Genomic DNA, 17,484 nt, shown 5'->3' on the forward strand with positions numbered 1-17,484 from the left:
CCACATCAGTATTCAAATAGCCTCCATCCTCTCTGCCATTCAACCGCCTGGCTCAGGCGGCTGCAGATTTCCTTCTGCAGCTCCACTTACACATTTTCACAGATTTATTCCCATTGCATGCAGATCCTCTCGTGTGGCTCTGGCCCCATGCCCCCCGTTCTCCTCACATACACAAACATCTTCTTCAGTATCATTTGATATGCCACAGATAAAGTGGGGTTTCTATCCTTCTTCCCTGCTTTGAGAATGGTAATTAGCAAATACTTGCTGTTTGCAACCTAGGAAATGGAAGTTGCTATTATTTAAACTTAATGCATGAGGCCTTATGTATTGTTTGCGATACTCTGGAGTTATTTGTTCTCAAGCAACTATTGATGCTTGTCTGGGTGATCTTTTCTTTGTAATAGATTGGGGTATATTCAGCTTGGAACCTTGTAGTGCAGAGTAACGTACAGAGCAAGAGATTGCAGGCAGATGGGGAAATAACTTAAAAAATCGGTATTCCACCTTACTGACAAGTTCACAGGAAACACCAGTAAAGTCCTGCTGTCCTCCCTCAARACCCTCTTCCAAAATTCTCTGCATTGACAATAGCTGGGCCACTGATACCTGAAGACAACAACCCTGTTTTGCTGACCTGCCCCAGCTCATGCCGCCCGTACCCCTCTGTTGTCCTTGGTCTCACAGACGCGGTGTAAGCTCTTAGAGGGGCGGGAGGTGTGTTGGCCTTCTGTATTTTTTCAGCATGGACCACAGTGGGATGTGGGTTGACAACTAGCACTCTGAAGAACGAAACAAATAATACAGTATCATAATTCAGCTGGTATGAAGAATGTGCCTGAGCATGCTGGCATCTGGCCAGATCTTAAATGTATGTTTCTGTGCTTTAGTTTGGTGTTAGTCTGTTTTCGTAATAATATAATTAGTGCTCACAGGGGAGGCTATTGACACTACCACCAGGATCAGTTTGCTCTTTGCAGTATTTCCAGATCGTTCTTGTTACACATCCRACTTGCAGGTCGCATGCGGCACCCCTTGCCTTTTGTCTGTTCCTGTCCTCTCCAGCCAGCTATTTAGCTCTCTCCATTAATAAAGGCTGGAGCCAACAAGGAACGCACGCTGCTGGGTGACTTCCCAACCTGTTAGATTTTGCAGCCCTCTTTAACAGTGAGCAGAGTGGGAGAAAGCAAATTCAGAGTTTTCCCACTGGTGAGTTCCAAAACAGAACACCCCCCTCCCCCCCCCGCCGCCCACCACGGATGAATAGCAGGAGCAAAGCTGTCATGAGTTGTTGTGGTAAGCAGAAGCCCTGCTCCCCCCGCCAAACCTTTCTTCTTCCTCACCACTTCCACTACTCTGGACCTGAAAATCCTCCTATGATGTGACAGTAGTAAGTCTTAGATGTACTGGCCCCAGTAGGCACTCCCCTTGCGATAGGAAGGGATTGCCCCAGCACCTCACTTCTGCACTCTGGGGCTCCTGGCACCAGCTGAGCAGTGGCATCCRTCTGGTTTTCGCTCTGACCTCTGAGAGCAGAGTGGTGAAATGGTAGGGTTTCCTTTTAAGCACCAAAGGTGCGTTCCCAGCTCTCAGCTGCATTGGCGCAGGTGCCTTCTCTCGCCTTTGCTGCCTCCGCCTCCTCTGCTAGACTTTCTTGTGTTGATCAACTTGGACTAGAGCACAGAAGGCAAGATTGTGCCTTTCTGCAGGGKTGTACAGCGCTTTGTGCAATAGCGCCCTGATTTCAGCAGGAACCTCTAGGTGTTGCTGTAATATAAATAATAATTGTCTTCAGGGATTAATTCTAAAAGGGCAGTTGAAGTTGAGTGAGACCGAGAGAAGGTATCCATGAGTTATTTCTTGTAGTTACAATGACTGATAATTTTTGCACAGTTTAATAATTCAATAAATTGCAGAAACTGCATTTTATCAGGCTGCCTTCGGCTCAAATGAAAAACAAGGTCTTCTCATTGTTACTTTAATGCAAGCAACCAAAGGCCAGCCAGCCTTCAACAGAAATGCATCTAGAAATGGGTGTAAGGATACACTGGTAACGTCAAAATGTAAATCTGACTGTGATATTATGGCAAGCTATGTAGCCTCTTTCTGGCTCAAAGCYACAAGCAACATTCAAACCTGGATGGGGGAAAGTGATTGACCTAGAAGAAGTTGKGGATTTTCAAAATGAGTATATGGAAACAGTGTTCTAAAAATCCAAGTGCCACCATCTTTGATATCACTGTAACAGTCTTTACATGGCTACCCTACTACAAGAGCTTCTTGCGTGACGTATGTATCAGGGACAGAAGAGAGAAGTTAAGAAAAATACAAAATCCCAWTCTGCAGTGATTAACTGTTGCTACACCCCAGCCCTCAAAAGATGTGATAAATACATACCTAACGTTTCCTCTTTCAAGAAGAAATGACAAATGGAAAACGAGCATTTATGTAGAAAAAGTTTATGGGATATACGTTCAGAAGCGATGAGTAATTTTAAGTGCACCACATGTCTCTTTAGACCCTGGAAGGTACCTGATTTTTTTAAATTCAATTCTCAGTCTTCTGAAAAGCAGATCCCTGGGCCATCTCTTGAGTTAGGCTCAAGAGCTGGACAACAAGCTACAAGCTGAGACAGCTGGAAAGTGTACTTCCTTTTGTACTCAGACTCATAGAGGTAGAAAAGTCATCTCACTGAGTTTGATCAGAAATGTCCTAGTCTCAGGCACATTTTATCGCCACAAGAAGGAAAGGTGAGATAATAGCAGCTCCAGCTATATGGACTTGCCTTGACTTGCCACAGAGCTATATCCTTTTTGTATTGCACTGCTTGTGTCTGGTATGAGCTCTATGGACATGAGGAAGTGTCAGTAATTTATTTTCTTTGGGGTTGAACCACTCAAGAACAGAATTTCTCTTTCACTTTGCAATTTAGAAATTGTAGAGGTGACAGCTGAGGAACAGTTCTGTTCTGTCTTTTAGGGAGCAAATCTGAGAATTTACACACAACACAATTTCCCAGGAGGAAGGAAAGGACACTTTCACAGTAAGCATGCAGTATTTTAACTTGCACAGATTGGCTTGTATGCTCCACTCTCTAGGGAAGATGTCACTTTTCCTGTAAATATGGTATCGCAAAGGTCCAATGTTGCGATATAGAGCRTATATCACTTCTATTTATTGGAAAAGCTTCAGCACATGGCCGAAAAGCCATACTCTCAGGCATAGAATATGAAAGGGTATTAAACGATAGCACTGTGCTCCTTCTGTGRGTGGACAACCTTTCATCTTCCCCTTTCCACACCACAGAAGGTTGCAAAGCTACTTCTGGCAAGGGGGAATTTTGTGGTTCTCCTTCATTCCTGTCACCGCTACAGCTGGCCGTCACGGGGAAAGAGGCTTTGTCTGTTTGGGGCAGAAGGGCCCTGCAGCTGAGGGGCATCTCCTGGTGAAAAGGAATCAGATTGTTATTCAGAAACCCACTGCAACTTTACAAATGTTTTTACTYATTTGAGTTTCCACCACAGCAATTGCTCAGGGATTTCTTTGTACAAGGGAGTTATTGTGGGCATTTGGGGACAAAAATGTTCTTATCTTTCTTTTTGTAACTATTTAAGATAAAAGACTTCAGGGAACACGTGATTGTTGTTGCAATATATTAAAAAAAATGGGAAAATGAAGGAAGTAGTTTGTTCCTTCTGCCCATGATGGATAAGATAGGAAGTAATGCATCAGGAAAAGCTCAGTTTAGGCACAGGAAAACTGCCTAATAGCTGGGACAGTGCAGCCGTGGAGCAGGCTGGTTGGAGAGGTTGTGGATGCTCCAGAATTAGACGTCAATAAGAATTAGGTCATTTTTGACAGATGTTTGCTTAAGATACAGCTGATCTTTGCTTTAGGGCAAGGACACAGTCTAGATGATTTCCAATTCTTTTTCCTCTGTGAATGGGTAAGGAATAACATCTAGCTGACTTTTCATCCTGCATATTGCTTGCTTAAGTTTCATTCTCCACTCGGCTTGAAYGATGTAACTGGAAAAAAACAGTTTTGCTTAGCTGCTTTCTGCTTTCCTTCTTCCCCTGCTCCCACACTCTAGGATGAAACTTCTAGTGCCAGGCTCGTGCCTGCCTGCCTCTCTCCTGGTCTGTGAAATGGTCAGACACGCTGTTACGGAGGTGTGGCACTGTATGTAATTTTAGTTAAGAGCCTGTGTTCCAGTACTCAGGTAGTTGCTGCTGTCTAATCGGTAGCACCAGCTACTGATTTTTATGTCATTAAGTGCTATTGGCTTCTGCCTTTGCAGAGGAACGAGGYAATTCTATAGGAGATCCCTATAGCACAATTAAGTAGTAGCGTAACACAGTCTCTGCTACTCATTTTCCCAATGCACATACATGCAACTGTTGCTGAATTCCATGACATCCTTCCCCACAACATCTGTCTGCTATTTTCCTTTCTCAATATCCTATTGGTAAAATAGTTGYTTATAGCTTGGCACCCATCGTGATTGCTTCAACTTTTTCACGTCTTTCCATTTAAATTGTTGCCGTTCATATTGCAAGCACTGTATTGGAATGTTTGACGTAAAAGATAAATAAAATCCTGTTCTTCCTTTTAGAAATTCAGACAAAGATCGTTTATGTTGGGTTTTTCAAAATACCTTTTATAACCATGAAGAAATTTGGGGTATGATTTTCCAGTGTCCCTTTAACATCTTCTATTTTTAATTGCATATTTTCCTGCTTGCCTTCAATTTTCATAATGTGTGGAGCACGTTCATCCATCTTCTTTTAACATTTTTTCCTTCTGGAGTTTTAATAGCTGCGAGCACAGTTTTCAAGGAAGTCTCAGCTTRTTGCTCTGCTTCTGAAGGTGACTCCTCTGCGTTGTAGAGCACGAGGGAAAGGAAAAGCTGTTGAAAGCAAGATGCTTCCAGCAGCTGCCTGACTGGAAACGTGGTGCTTCCCAGTATCTGAGTGTAAAAATCCCAGTAAGGCTTTTGCAGCTGATAAGGTGCTGCAGCATCTGTGTTCACCTTTTTGGGGAGACCACGCAGCTGCGTTATGAAAAGACTCTCCTGTTTCCTCTCTGTGGCGCTTTGAAGCGCAAGGAGCTGCACGGTGCCTGCCATTTTGGGCTTCGTTTCAGTTGCATCTACTGAGTGGTTTTCTCTGAGGAGCTCCGGCTCCCTCTCATGCACTTCCATGTCTGCTGCAGATTCATACGTTTTCTTTGCTTTCTGCCATGTGAAATAGCATTTATTTTGACTGCTACCATTGCAGTGCAAGTATGTGAGAGTCAAAYGGAGCCAGACGACATCTTGATGGCACTAGAGCCAAATGTGACCAAAAAAACCAAACCAAACCAAAACAAAGCAAAAAACCCYCAGTCAGCTCTAGGAGCAATGGCTCCAAAGTAGGAAAGAAATTATAGGAGTGGTCATGAAAGAAATCTAAGTCAGAAATTAAATGCCCTCAGTGCCTTTACTTTTTAAGGAAAAACAGCATTTGTTATTTAGAGCTCTGTACTGTATTTAGGGCTCTCTATGCACCCTCTGCATGATGCAGAGCTAGCTGTAGGAAGAGTTTTTCAATTTGTATTTGCAGCCAGAATATTAAGTGTACTTTGACACATTTGCATATGCATTTATTTTTGGTATAACTTTTGTGACAACTTAAAAAGTATCATGCCCTATCCATGTGATACAGGGTCTTTTACATTATCATCTCTCTTGTATCTTTTCACAGGCAGTAGCATTTGTTTGCTGAGCTGTGTGTACAATGTACAGGTAGCTGAAGTGTGGGGTGTTTTTTTTTTTTTTCTCCCCCCCCCCCACTACTTCAACTTTGTAGGCACTTAGTTCCATAAGTGGAATTCCCTTTTTATGGATACATGTTTTTCAGAGAGCTGCTTTGGGATTGGGAAAGCTTTGACCCATCCCTTGCTTCTTCTACATACTTTTAAAATTCACTTTGCTGTTTACTTGCTATTAAAAAAACAAACCAACAACCCACTACCACCATCTATCTTAATTTTGTCTTGTTACCGGGAGGGACTATTCTGCTGGGAGCTCACCAGGCAAGATAGTTCATGTTGTGCTACATGTGGCTTARTGCGAATCTCTCTCCCATGTCACTGAGAGCCTTGAATGTTTTGTGAATATCTGAGACACGGTTTTGGTCTATTTCTGCTGTTTTTCACAATGCTCAAGTACTAAAGACAACCTGTGTTGATTTCCTGTCCCTGGTCACATGAAAATGTCTTTATTTAAGAAAAGTCCAAATTCAAAGGAAATACATAGTTTCTTTCAGTTCGCATACGGAATATCACACTCCTCACTGTTATTTGTTTTGCTTCTTTAGAAAAAAAAGTCTCTTCTGCTTTCTTTAGTCTAGTATTCTGACTGTATGCCTTGGTATTTATTTTTAATGAGATGCACTTCTGTTCTTTCACTGCTTACTAACACTTTAATTTGCGAAGCAGTTTTCACTAGCCCTGCAAAAATCCAATGTTCTTTGCAAAGTCAAGTCCATTTCCTGCAATAACCTTGCTTTGACCTGTTATCAGTTATATCACAAATTATTCAGTCTCTAATTGGTTCATCTTTTAACCACAAATTCACATGACTTAGCTTTATTACATAGCTCCGTGACAAGCTTGTGTGGATCAAAGTAGTCTTACATTTTTAAGGAACTTTCTTTAGCAGCTCACAACTCCATTCTGCTGCTTGAGCATGTAAATATTTCTTTATTTTAGACATACAGCTGTCATTCCTAAAGGTCTTGGTTGTGTTTTTGGCCTCATCATGTAGAACTCTGTCCAAAACCAAGAAATAAGCACGCACTTCAAAAAGCTGGGTACACTGTTCGCACATGAGAACATGAGATATAGCAATATGGAGTATTTTTTATGCTCTCCAATCTTTGTGCTCTGCTTTCACAGAAAATCTGCTGGTGCTATAGCTTCCTAATCTTTTTATCCAGATCCTTCCTAAACAGAGGGATAAAGTTTCCTTCGTGTCTACTAAAAATATAGTGAATAACATGCAGCATAGACACTGATGACCCCTTACACTTTTTACATGAGACAAATCTCAGCACCTACTTTTAATGACAAATTAGTATCTAAAACAGACAAAAGTCCCACAGGACAAGACTTTTAGGATGGTTCAGGAGCCATACTTAAAAGATAATCATCACAAGGGAGTTTGCAGTAAATGAGTACTGGAGCTGCATAGCTGGGAAGAACTTGCCTCTATCCCACAGTCTCCATAGAGAATTTCCTTCGTAAAAATAAACAAAAAGAGGATTTGCTGTCTATTTCCATGCAGAACATTACATTATCTGCCCTGCTAATTGTCTGCATGTTAGTAAGATTCCTGTCCTTTATTCAGATGGATGGTCAGGTCTCCRAGCGACTGCTCAGGATGCATCACAAAAAGGGGGAAAAGAGTCTTTTCCTTGCCAGCCACCACCTAAAACAATGCTTGAAGGAGAAAAGCTATTCAGCCAGCCCTGGCATCCATTCATATTGCTTAGGGCTTGTTGTGCTGCAGTCTCTCATCTCTCCATTAATTAATGGTGAAAATACATATAACTAGGAAAACAGCAAAYGTAAGCAGGGAATTAATTTATTTTTCATAAATAGGGAATGCCTCATCAGTGGAAAAGCAAAAGCTTGAAGTGTCTCTTCATGCTCCAATTTTTGTTCTGAAGCTGCCTGTTTGGTTGCTTTCTCATCTCTTCTATTTAAACCAAACAACGATCAATTTATTACAACATTAAAAAAAATATTGTGGCTAAGGGAGAAAGTACTTTGGAGAGAGATTCAAGTTCAACAGCCGGAAATGAGAGGAAAAAAAAATTGGGACTACACCAGTCTAATTGATTTTGTTATAGAACAAAATTAGCTGAAGCCAAAGAGCAGCAAAATGCACTCACCTTTATTGTAAGCATTTGAAGCTGTGCTAAATGGAAGGAAGAAAAATCTGCTCTTTGCTCATGGCTCAGGGCATTTATCAGAAAAATAAAAATAATTAGTTGTAGAAACAACAATTGAATTGTGCAAAGTGTTTTTCCTGGATTCCAGGAATGGCGGCTTTAATGAGGCCCTACACTTCACCAATGCTAAAGCAGTTCTTAAATAGGGTTTAATAGGATATGTTCACTTTCTTTCTGCTCTTTGTTCTCAAACACATAGGTACCTCAGAGTGCATGCATTTAATTTAAGCAAATTTTACACAAATTTGTCTTCTATATTTGATGAATACACTACTCAACATAAAACTCCCTATCAGATCCTCACATAAGAAATCAGTGGCCTTCAAATCAAATCAGAGGCCCATTTTCTTCTTGTGTTCTGCATTACAAAAAAAAAAAAAAATAGCCAAGAGACCCTGTTTCCTTTGCCCATAAAATGCAATTGGAAATTTAATTTCTTAACCACACCTAAGAGTAATTAATTTATGGGGAACTACATTTAACAGGTCGCTGTTGACTGAAGTTAGGAACATGACCCTACTACCATACAGAAACTGTCTGATAGGCTTGATACATTGCGTTATAGAAAGACATGTTTTGATTTTAAAGGTGTCATTTAAAGGAAGAAACAAATACAACTGTGTCTACATGCTGCCTGTTTGGGAGATATATTGAATCTTTAGGGAATTGTTTGGAATTCAAGTATCGTTCTGCTTCATTTTCTTGAAAGACAAGGTGACGGAATTGAGACATAGGACTATCACCTCAACAGGTATCAAAGCAGTGATAACCATCACTAGAAAAAGTGCTGTCACAACTAGCTAGTACCAACATAAAGATTCCTAACGTCAAGATCCTTTAGGCCTTCTTGATTTTGTAAAAGTAAGCAAGAATGCACAAAGAGYAACCTCTGCTACATTTTCATCTCTCTATCCCTTACTCAAAAAGCATAGTGAAAACAATTTTTGAGTACCTAAGAATAAASCTAGGCAGAGGGGGGAGTTGGTGTTGGGGTGGGGTTTTCTTCTATTTGTTTCTGTTTTGGTTTACGATTTCATTGGTTGGTTTTGGTCTTTCTAACACAATAGACAATATAAAATGGCAGAGAAATAGTTTTGCAGGCTAGTACTTTGTCAGCTTCTAGAACAGCTTGCCCAGAGCTGAAATCTAAGGGGATGCTCACACTGTCTTTAAAGATTCTTTAAAGACGTGTCTATGTATGTTTGAAGTACCTTGTTTTCTTTTATGATAAATTTTTAAATGCTTTGTTTTCTCCTCTGCCATTTTCATCTCTTACTTTTTGGGGAACAGAAAGAATTCTTTGTCCCAGCTGCAAGTGAAATCAGCTCCTGGGCTTCTAGTAGCCCTCGTTGCTACCCACTGCAGAGATAAACAGGCTTGGTGGCTTCTTTCAAATAATTTGAAAGAATAGTTTCAAATAGTTTCAGCTTCCAGTGGAGCAATACAAGAAATGATTATCAGATGGCGTAGTAATTCAGGGAAGAAACTAAATGGGCATGAAGACTGGGTGACTGAACAGAATACGGCATCCTTCAGAGTAGAGGTGAGGTCTATTAACTGCGCTGATGTGGTTGCTCTAATTACTTCCGAATACAAATAGGAATTTGATCACGATAAATCTAAAATTTTGGAACTGAAGGAACTTTCAGACCAGTAATGACAAAGTAGCTAACATTTTGGAAGGAGATTCTTGAACTGTTTGTTGTGATGCACACTACAATATTTTTGGTTGTTTAGTGTACAATCTGCTGCTTGAAAAAATGGATTTGACAATGCAAGAAAGAGTTAAACTGACCTCAAATTAGAAATCAAACTTGTATTCTCCCAAGCAGATCTGGCAAGATCATAACCCAGAAGGTCCTCGTAAGGGTCTGGGCAGCACTGTGAGAGGGAGGGATGCTCTGAATTTCAYGGAACACTTAGTAATTCTGCAGTGAAATCAGCACTAACAACGGCAGAAAGCAGAACTTCCAACCCCAGGGTRTCCACCCAGTAATCTAATGCAGGCCAAACAGGAAAGAAGGGTTTAGTAATAATTAAATAAAAAATGGTTCTCTGTCTCCTTAGTCTCCTTATTATCTTTGACTTTGACTGATTGTACGAAAGTGGTGTACAAACATCTCAACCACAACTTGTTATGGAAAGCATTATATAAGTGATTTATCTGAATAATAGATGAAACAAGCATATAAACATCCAGCCAGAGTGCTAGATCCACTTAACTTTGACTGTCAGCAAAACCTATGTAAAAACATTAGAGGTAGCTGTTTAGTCCCTAAAAGGGAACTACGAAAAGGAAAGTGTATTCTCTTGCTCTGAGCAAATCTGTGAAACAGCTGCAATTGTACGTACTTCAACATACGGTCTAATGAAAAGTCTTCTAGGTCCTAGTAAAGATACTTAACTGTGTCATTGATAGCAATGATTCTACAGAAAAATAAAAATAACAAAWATATCACAATTGAATATCTAGCCAAAAAAGCATGTAGAGATGTTGCAAGAGCAAATAAGCTTTGTTAGAATAGTGCTGCTATTCYAAAGAAGAGAGACTAAGAGCCTCATTTCTACCAAGGGAAAAAAATCATTGTATTTTTTTACGTTGTTCATCTGATCTAAATCCAGATCAACTGATCAAATGTCAGTCAGCACAGCATATGTCTTGTCCACTTATTTACCTAGAATCTGAGAAGGGGGAAAACATGTAACTGGTTCCCTGATGGAATCACACTCTTAGTTTGATTATTAAAGCCATGAATGAAATCTGAATGCTCCACTACTCAAAGCCAAATGAATACTTCTTTTTCTGCAACCATCATTTATGATAAAAACAGGTTAGTAGCTGAGACTTGAATTTAAATCCGTATACAGCTGTGTCAGAAATATGTCCAGTTTGAATGCAGGTGTATTTTTAATGTCAGTGGGCAATTGGAAAACTACATGGCAAATGACTGAGGAACCAACAAGGTAAACAGCTGCCAAAATCTTGTTGCCCATTATGACATCAATATTCCAATGTAGTAATAAGATTTGGAATTAAAATTATGTTTACTTTCATTGTAGAGCTGGAATAACAATGAGAGGAGTGTTATACCGCATTGTATCTCTCCCTAGAGTCACGCACTATATTCAGTACACATGTGGGAAAATCAGAGAAATGTAAGATCCACCCAAATATTTACAGTTACCATATTTAGAAAAAGAGCTAGGCTAAAGAAGATTCATTACATAAGGAATAAATGAATAACTCAGTAATTATTCTTAGGAGGAAAAAGGCATAATTTTGAGTATAAGGAGCTAGAGCTTTTATTTGTTGTATCACTAAAACATTACATTTTTGAGTATRTAGAGTATATTCCACTTTCTACCTGCTAATATTCCAAGCCTTTTGATGAGCACGCTAGAGGAGAATATGTATGTTTTATGATATGGAGTTAGGGTCCAGATGAAAACTTCAAGATTTACATTTTTATCCTGCTTTGACCTTTTGGCTTCACTCCTTAATTAAGCAAGGCATGGTAAAGAAAGAGATTATTATGAGGTGGCTGGGTCCCCAGGGCGTTATGAGGTACCAGACACAGTTAAGCTATCTCAAGACAACCATGTTCTCTAGAGTTACTTTATTGCTATTATAAAAAATCTTTATTATGGGGAAAAATATGTATTTTTATGCTAGAAGAAGATGAAGATGACAGTTTAGGATGTTGAACGGTAGTTTCAGCTGAGCTTTGTGCCCACAGAGACTGTAAAACATTGAAGACTGGGCGTTCTGTGATTGGCTCTTTTGGATCCTAAAGGGGTAGATTAATCTTTGTAAAATTCATAGTTGGAACATTGTGCCATTAACTGGCACTTTCCAGTTATCAAGATACTTTATGAAACTGAAAAAGTCCTATTACACTTGCTAAAAAGGCAACTTTGGGGGTGTGACTCTCATGAAGCCATTTCATCTCTGGAGTATTAGATACTCTTCACTGTGCCCCATGGCTGATAAAGCCCCAAGATGTGGATCTTTATCTGCTAACCTCTATCAATTTCTTCTCTGTTAATTACACCCTGTTTAAGAACCCAATGGTACAGCATGTGGAGCTTCCTCTATTTTCCCTTTTTTTCAGTTGGAATAGAGAATATATTAGGCCCTCGTGGGACCAAGTCTTAGCTCCTCATTTTTTAAGTCGAGCCTGTGCTTTTTAAGCGTATGATATCTTGGTTTTAATCTCTGTGATAAATATGTGATGTACACACAGTAACTGCTATCTTCTCACCATCTGGGAGGAGTGAAGCTATAAGGTTTTTCTCATTTTTATCTCTACTGCGGTAATTCCTCCTGCCATGACTTTTGTATATCTACCCTCTGCACTGCTGCTAATGACCGGTGGGTATTAGAAAACATGCATGTATTTTCAGAGCTTAAAATGTAGTCCAACTTCAAAGAGCTACTCCAGGGGCATGATGATTACTTTAAGGCCCTTAAGCTCATGAGGTGCTCCCTGTAGTAAACCAGTATGACTCTCCTATGGACCAAAGAAAGATACAAAACGCCTATATGTTTTTAAGACTAGATATGGAGTACTTGACAATACATTGTTTTATACCCACCACCGTTCTGAGGCTGGCTTAGAGATATTTGATTTACAGTGGAGAGACTGCCTGTTCTTAGATAAAGTCCTAGGTTATTGCTCATAAACCTGAACTGCATATAGCAATTTTGATGCACTGTTAGAATACTGTAATGGARTTCATTGTGCCTTATTAAGCTCTGGAGCTCAAAAATTAATAGTCAAAAGGATAAAAACCTTTGCGCAAATATCCAACAGTCTTCTTAGGCCAATGACAACTAGCCTGCAGAGTACTCAAGAGCTGTCTTGTTGAGAAGCTGGAACAAAACAAGTACCTGACTTGGTCGAAAAGAGCACCAGCTGCCCCTGTGCCCGTGCCCGGTGGGATAACGCATTAGCCCTCAGAGACAGCGCTTGGCCGTCTTCCAGGGCAACAGCTCTTTTTGCCAAGGTCACACGTCAGAAGCAGTACACAGGAACGTTGATCCTGGGGAAGAACAAGCCACCTGTAAGWGAAAATCAGAAAAAACACTAGCTTTCTAATTTTTGGGCAACCCGGGAGGCTACCGGCAGCAGTCTGGGAAGTGCCTATGTCCACATAACCCGTGCAGCGGAAGCAGGAGCTGCAAGCGCGGGCTACGCGCGGCCGATCCACCTTAGCAGCCTGGTGGGCTAAATCAGGAGGAGCTTGTGTGGGACCGAGCGGTGCCGCCGGGGCCGAGGAGGCCGCGGGGGCCGGGCGGCGGGAGCGGTGGCCGTGCCGCGGCAGGTGGCAGTGTCCACCACCTCCTGCGGCAGCGGGGCCCCACGGCGCGCCACACCATCTTTGGGCCGAGACGTAAAACCGAGGCCTTGACCAGTTGCAGTTATTAAAGGTCCCATTGCACTTTCCACAAGATTAACTGTGTTAACCTCGGTGTCCTGGCTGATTGGATTCTGTCTTCCTAAATTCCCTCTGTAGTTTCCACTGGACAAGTTAATCTTCGCTTCCTCTTTCAAACCGTCCTGCRACTATTGCCGGCTCTTCCCGGCTCCATGCGGGATGGACGAGGCAAAAGCAAGCAGCAATTTTGGCCACCCTTCTAGATTAAAAATTTAAAAGTAAAATAAAATAAAAMCTGGGGCCTAATTCTGAGATCCCCCGAGGGCCCTGCCGCCAGGAGGAACTGCCGGCGCGAGCAGAGCTTAGCGGCGCGGTGACCCGCCGTGGCAGCCGGCGTTGCCTGTGGGCGACTTCTGCTCTTCCCACGGCTCTCAGTTTTGGTAGCTAGGCTCGAGGCTGGGAAATTACAATCTCTCTGCCTTTAATTCCTCCTCCCAGTTTCAGTTGGATACTTCCTTTGTCACTTCATATCCCAAACTATTGTGTTTTATTGCTGGAAAATGTGTGTTTCATTTCAGTGGTTGGGGATTACGCATACGTGCCATTGAGTATAATGCAAGGACATTATGCGAATGTAAGGAATGATTATTTTTCTGCTTACCCAGAGAAAATAAARGTGATTATTAACATCTTAATAACTAGATTGGGAGTAATACTAATATTTGAACTCYGTGAGAAACCTTGAAATATAGTGTGGAAATAATGTGGCTGAGCGATCAGGTATTTAAAATGAGCCAGGTGTCAAGATAGGAAACCTGTAATTATCAAAGAACAAAAACAAGTTTCTAAAAAATAAAACACTTTCAGTAGTCTGGTTTTTAGTACACGGTATTTCCATCTGAAGATTGTAATTCCTTTTTCTATGTCCCATTCCCCTTGCACAGAGTGTCCCCTTGGGAAGCTGGGCCCAAGAGCCCTTTCTAGGATGGGACAGGATATTACAGCCTGGTTTGTGCACCAGCATCCTTAATATTTCCTTCCTTTCAGAAGCAAATAGAGCGTACCCTTATCTGAATGCTAATTTCCTAGTTAAAACCCTCCCTTGCTGACAAGGGACTGAAAGAGTTTTAAATCACAGATGTAGAGTATCAAATGCAATAATGCTCTTGCAATAGTGCATTGAAGCCTCAATTAATTAACCCTTGGGCTAAGTAGGCAGGTACATGGTGGTGGCCACAGGCGGTGGATGGATGAGATTTAAATGGGCATCTCATTTCCTCAGCACGGAACATGCCGTTTGGTTCAGAAAGGAGTCATTTTACACACTCGCCTCATTTACGCTCAGCTTTAATCCCTTTAATTCCACCTGAGATCCATGCAAGAATGGGAAAAGGGAGTGAGGTGCAAAAGGCTACAGAGCTGGGCTTTGTTTACATATCTTTCCCCAGGGACCCCCCAGCAGAGCCCGGGCTTCTGGCCTTTTCATCGGGCTGCGGGGAGCCAAAGCACTTGTCATATGGAAATAGTTAAACAGAGATTACGGGGAGCTCTCGCCTGCAAGCCTCCCCGCTCCGAACGCGGCGAGCGAGGGGAGGCCGAGGGGCGGCCGTGGGTCAGCCAAGGGGGCCCGGGACCCCACGGCCGCTGCCGCCGTCCCTTCCGCTTCCCGTACGGGTGCGCGTTCGCGAGCGATGTAAATCGTGCTCCGTGGGTGATGTAAATCCCGGACATCCTCCTGGCTCTCCGTTACRTACGTAACTGGGAAGCTTTCCTACCAGGAAAGGGGACGTGGTTCTGCTGCAATATCAAGGGCAAAATGCAAGTGCTGTAAAAATAAAAAATCCCTCAATGATTTCTTTGAATTACTTGAAGGCTTTCAATCAGGCTGCGCTTTACTCCTCTTTTGTGCTTGCTTTCCATGGCTCTTCTAGTACAGCGATCTGCTGGCAGGAACATGTGCCAAAATTTTAAGCAAATGTTGCAGGATATTTATGGATAATGAATTTTGAATTTATTATAGTTATTTCACTGGAAATCTGATATCTCAGCACTGTGCTCCTTCAATCAAGGATACACAGGCAAAAACGCGACCTACCTAACCAATTAACCCAGCTGGAATTTAAAATACCTGATACTTGCAGCAAACTGCACCTGAACGAGACTGAGCCTCGTTCAAGGAAATAATTATTCAGCGGATGGCTTGGAATAATAAACCCATTTTAAAAAATCAGAATCTCTTCCTTATCTGCCACTAAGAAGAAGAATGCAAAATTTGTAGTATTGCTCGTGACAGCTATTTTATTTGCCCAGTTCTACTAAAACATCTGTATACAGCGCAGTGCTGCTTAGCTAAATTTATACAGAGAAGGTCTGAGGGAGAGCGCTGTTTTTAAGGAGATCCRAGTACCGGACACTTAAGTGAAACGCTGCGCGCCGGGTGTTTGCTTATTGACATAGCGGGTAGCACTGCTGCAGCGATAAACCTGGGTGGCTGCTGGCGGGGCTGCGCACGGGCGCTGCTCGAGGTCTCGCCCTGCGCCAGCCCGGCGCGTCGGCGGTGCCCCGCCGCCTCCCCTCCGCCTCCGCCGGCGGCGGCTGAGGCCGGGCGCGCTCGCGGCACCGCGCGGGCCAAGCGGCGGCCGCCCGCGGCGGCCCCTTACCCTCCGCGCGATTTGCCATCTGCGAGGCCGTCTTTAACCTAATAAAAATCATCTCGCTTTTGACTAACAAGAAAAGGAAACAGTGCTCATTGTGGGGTTTGGGGAAAATGGCCTCGCTAATCTGCAGGATGAGGACGGAGTGATTTATAGGCGGATTTAACTGTGGGCCATGATTAGGGGGCTGGTAGTAAGTGCATTAGATGTCTAAGTGTGGCAATAGAGTAAATAGGCGTTTTATTTATCGCAGTGCCAGGGGCCTCTTAGCGGAAGAGCGCTTCTCCAAATTGAAATATAGCAGAGTTTACACTCCTGATTAGGGCTTCAAGCGCAGAGCCCAAGGCTATCAGCGAGCAGAAACAACGCTCGCTGACACCTAATTGTCACTGGATTAATGTGCAAACAGGGACAGCAAACAGCAACAACAAATAACCCGGTGTCAGAGCTGCTGGTGGCAGTGTCCACTAAGTGACTGGGGGCCAAATTGAAGTTTATATCTCAAAATCCACCGAGATCAATGCATCAGCCTGTTAGACAGGGCTGAAAATATTTCCTTGTTGTGCTGCTGTGCTGTGTTGTAGGTATTTACATATTGTACAGGTGTGGAGCTGGCTATAAAAAAAACAAGTGCGTTCACTTTCCCAGAGCTGGGTCCACCCTGGTACCAGGCATGAACTGTGCCTCTAACACGACTAGCTTGGGCAAGAACCAACCGACCCCCCCACCCCACCCCAAAATCCAAACCCACCTCCGAGTGCCCCCAAATTCCTGCGAATTAATTCCTCGCAAAGCTGTGTGTGTGTGTGTGTCTGTAATAAAAGAGGCAAGGCTTGTAAGGAAAGGTAGTATATTTTATTAGGCCAGCTGAGGAAGGAAGGACAAGCGTCTGAGCACAGAAGCCCTTCCCTCAGGTCATTTTATACAGTAAAATGCATAATGCGTACATGTGAATTCAGATACCTCAGAGGAGTTCCCCRTCCAGTCCTTTGAAATATTACAGGAGCTGTGTGTCCCCATTATTATATAGGGTGCACAAATACACCTGTTATTAGTGTGCATGTTGTACGAAGCTATGTACCATATGTCTGTAAACTAAGTATGAGCAATATTGTCCAATTTATTTCCTTTATGCTTCAGAGCTATTCAGGTAATTTATGTGAATAAGGCCTTTTGCTCTATGATCTTGTGACTTTCACTGGCATCTTCATATAAAATTTTATAACCCTGTTTGTGAATCAAATCATTCCCACAACAACTGATTCAATCTGGGTCGCCACCTGTCCTGCTTTGGAGCAGAGGAAGCAGTCTGGGCATCCAAGCTCTGTTTTTTCCACTTCTGTGTCTAGTTTGGCTTATTTGTTCCAAGGTACTTCTACACGAGATCTCGGTACTGCTGGTAAATTCTTCAGAGGCAGGACAGACAGAAAGAAAAAAAAAAAAAAAAAAAAAAA

The sequence above is a fragment of the Rhea americana genome, unplaced genomic scaffold (assembly GCF_003343005.1).
Source record: "Rhea americana isolate MKP2758 unplaced genomic scaffold, rheAme1 scaffold_74, whole genome shotgun sequence".
In the NCBI taxonomy this organism is placed as follows: Eukaryota; Metazoa; Chordata; class Aves; order Rheiformes; family Rheidae; genus Rhea; species Rhea americana.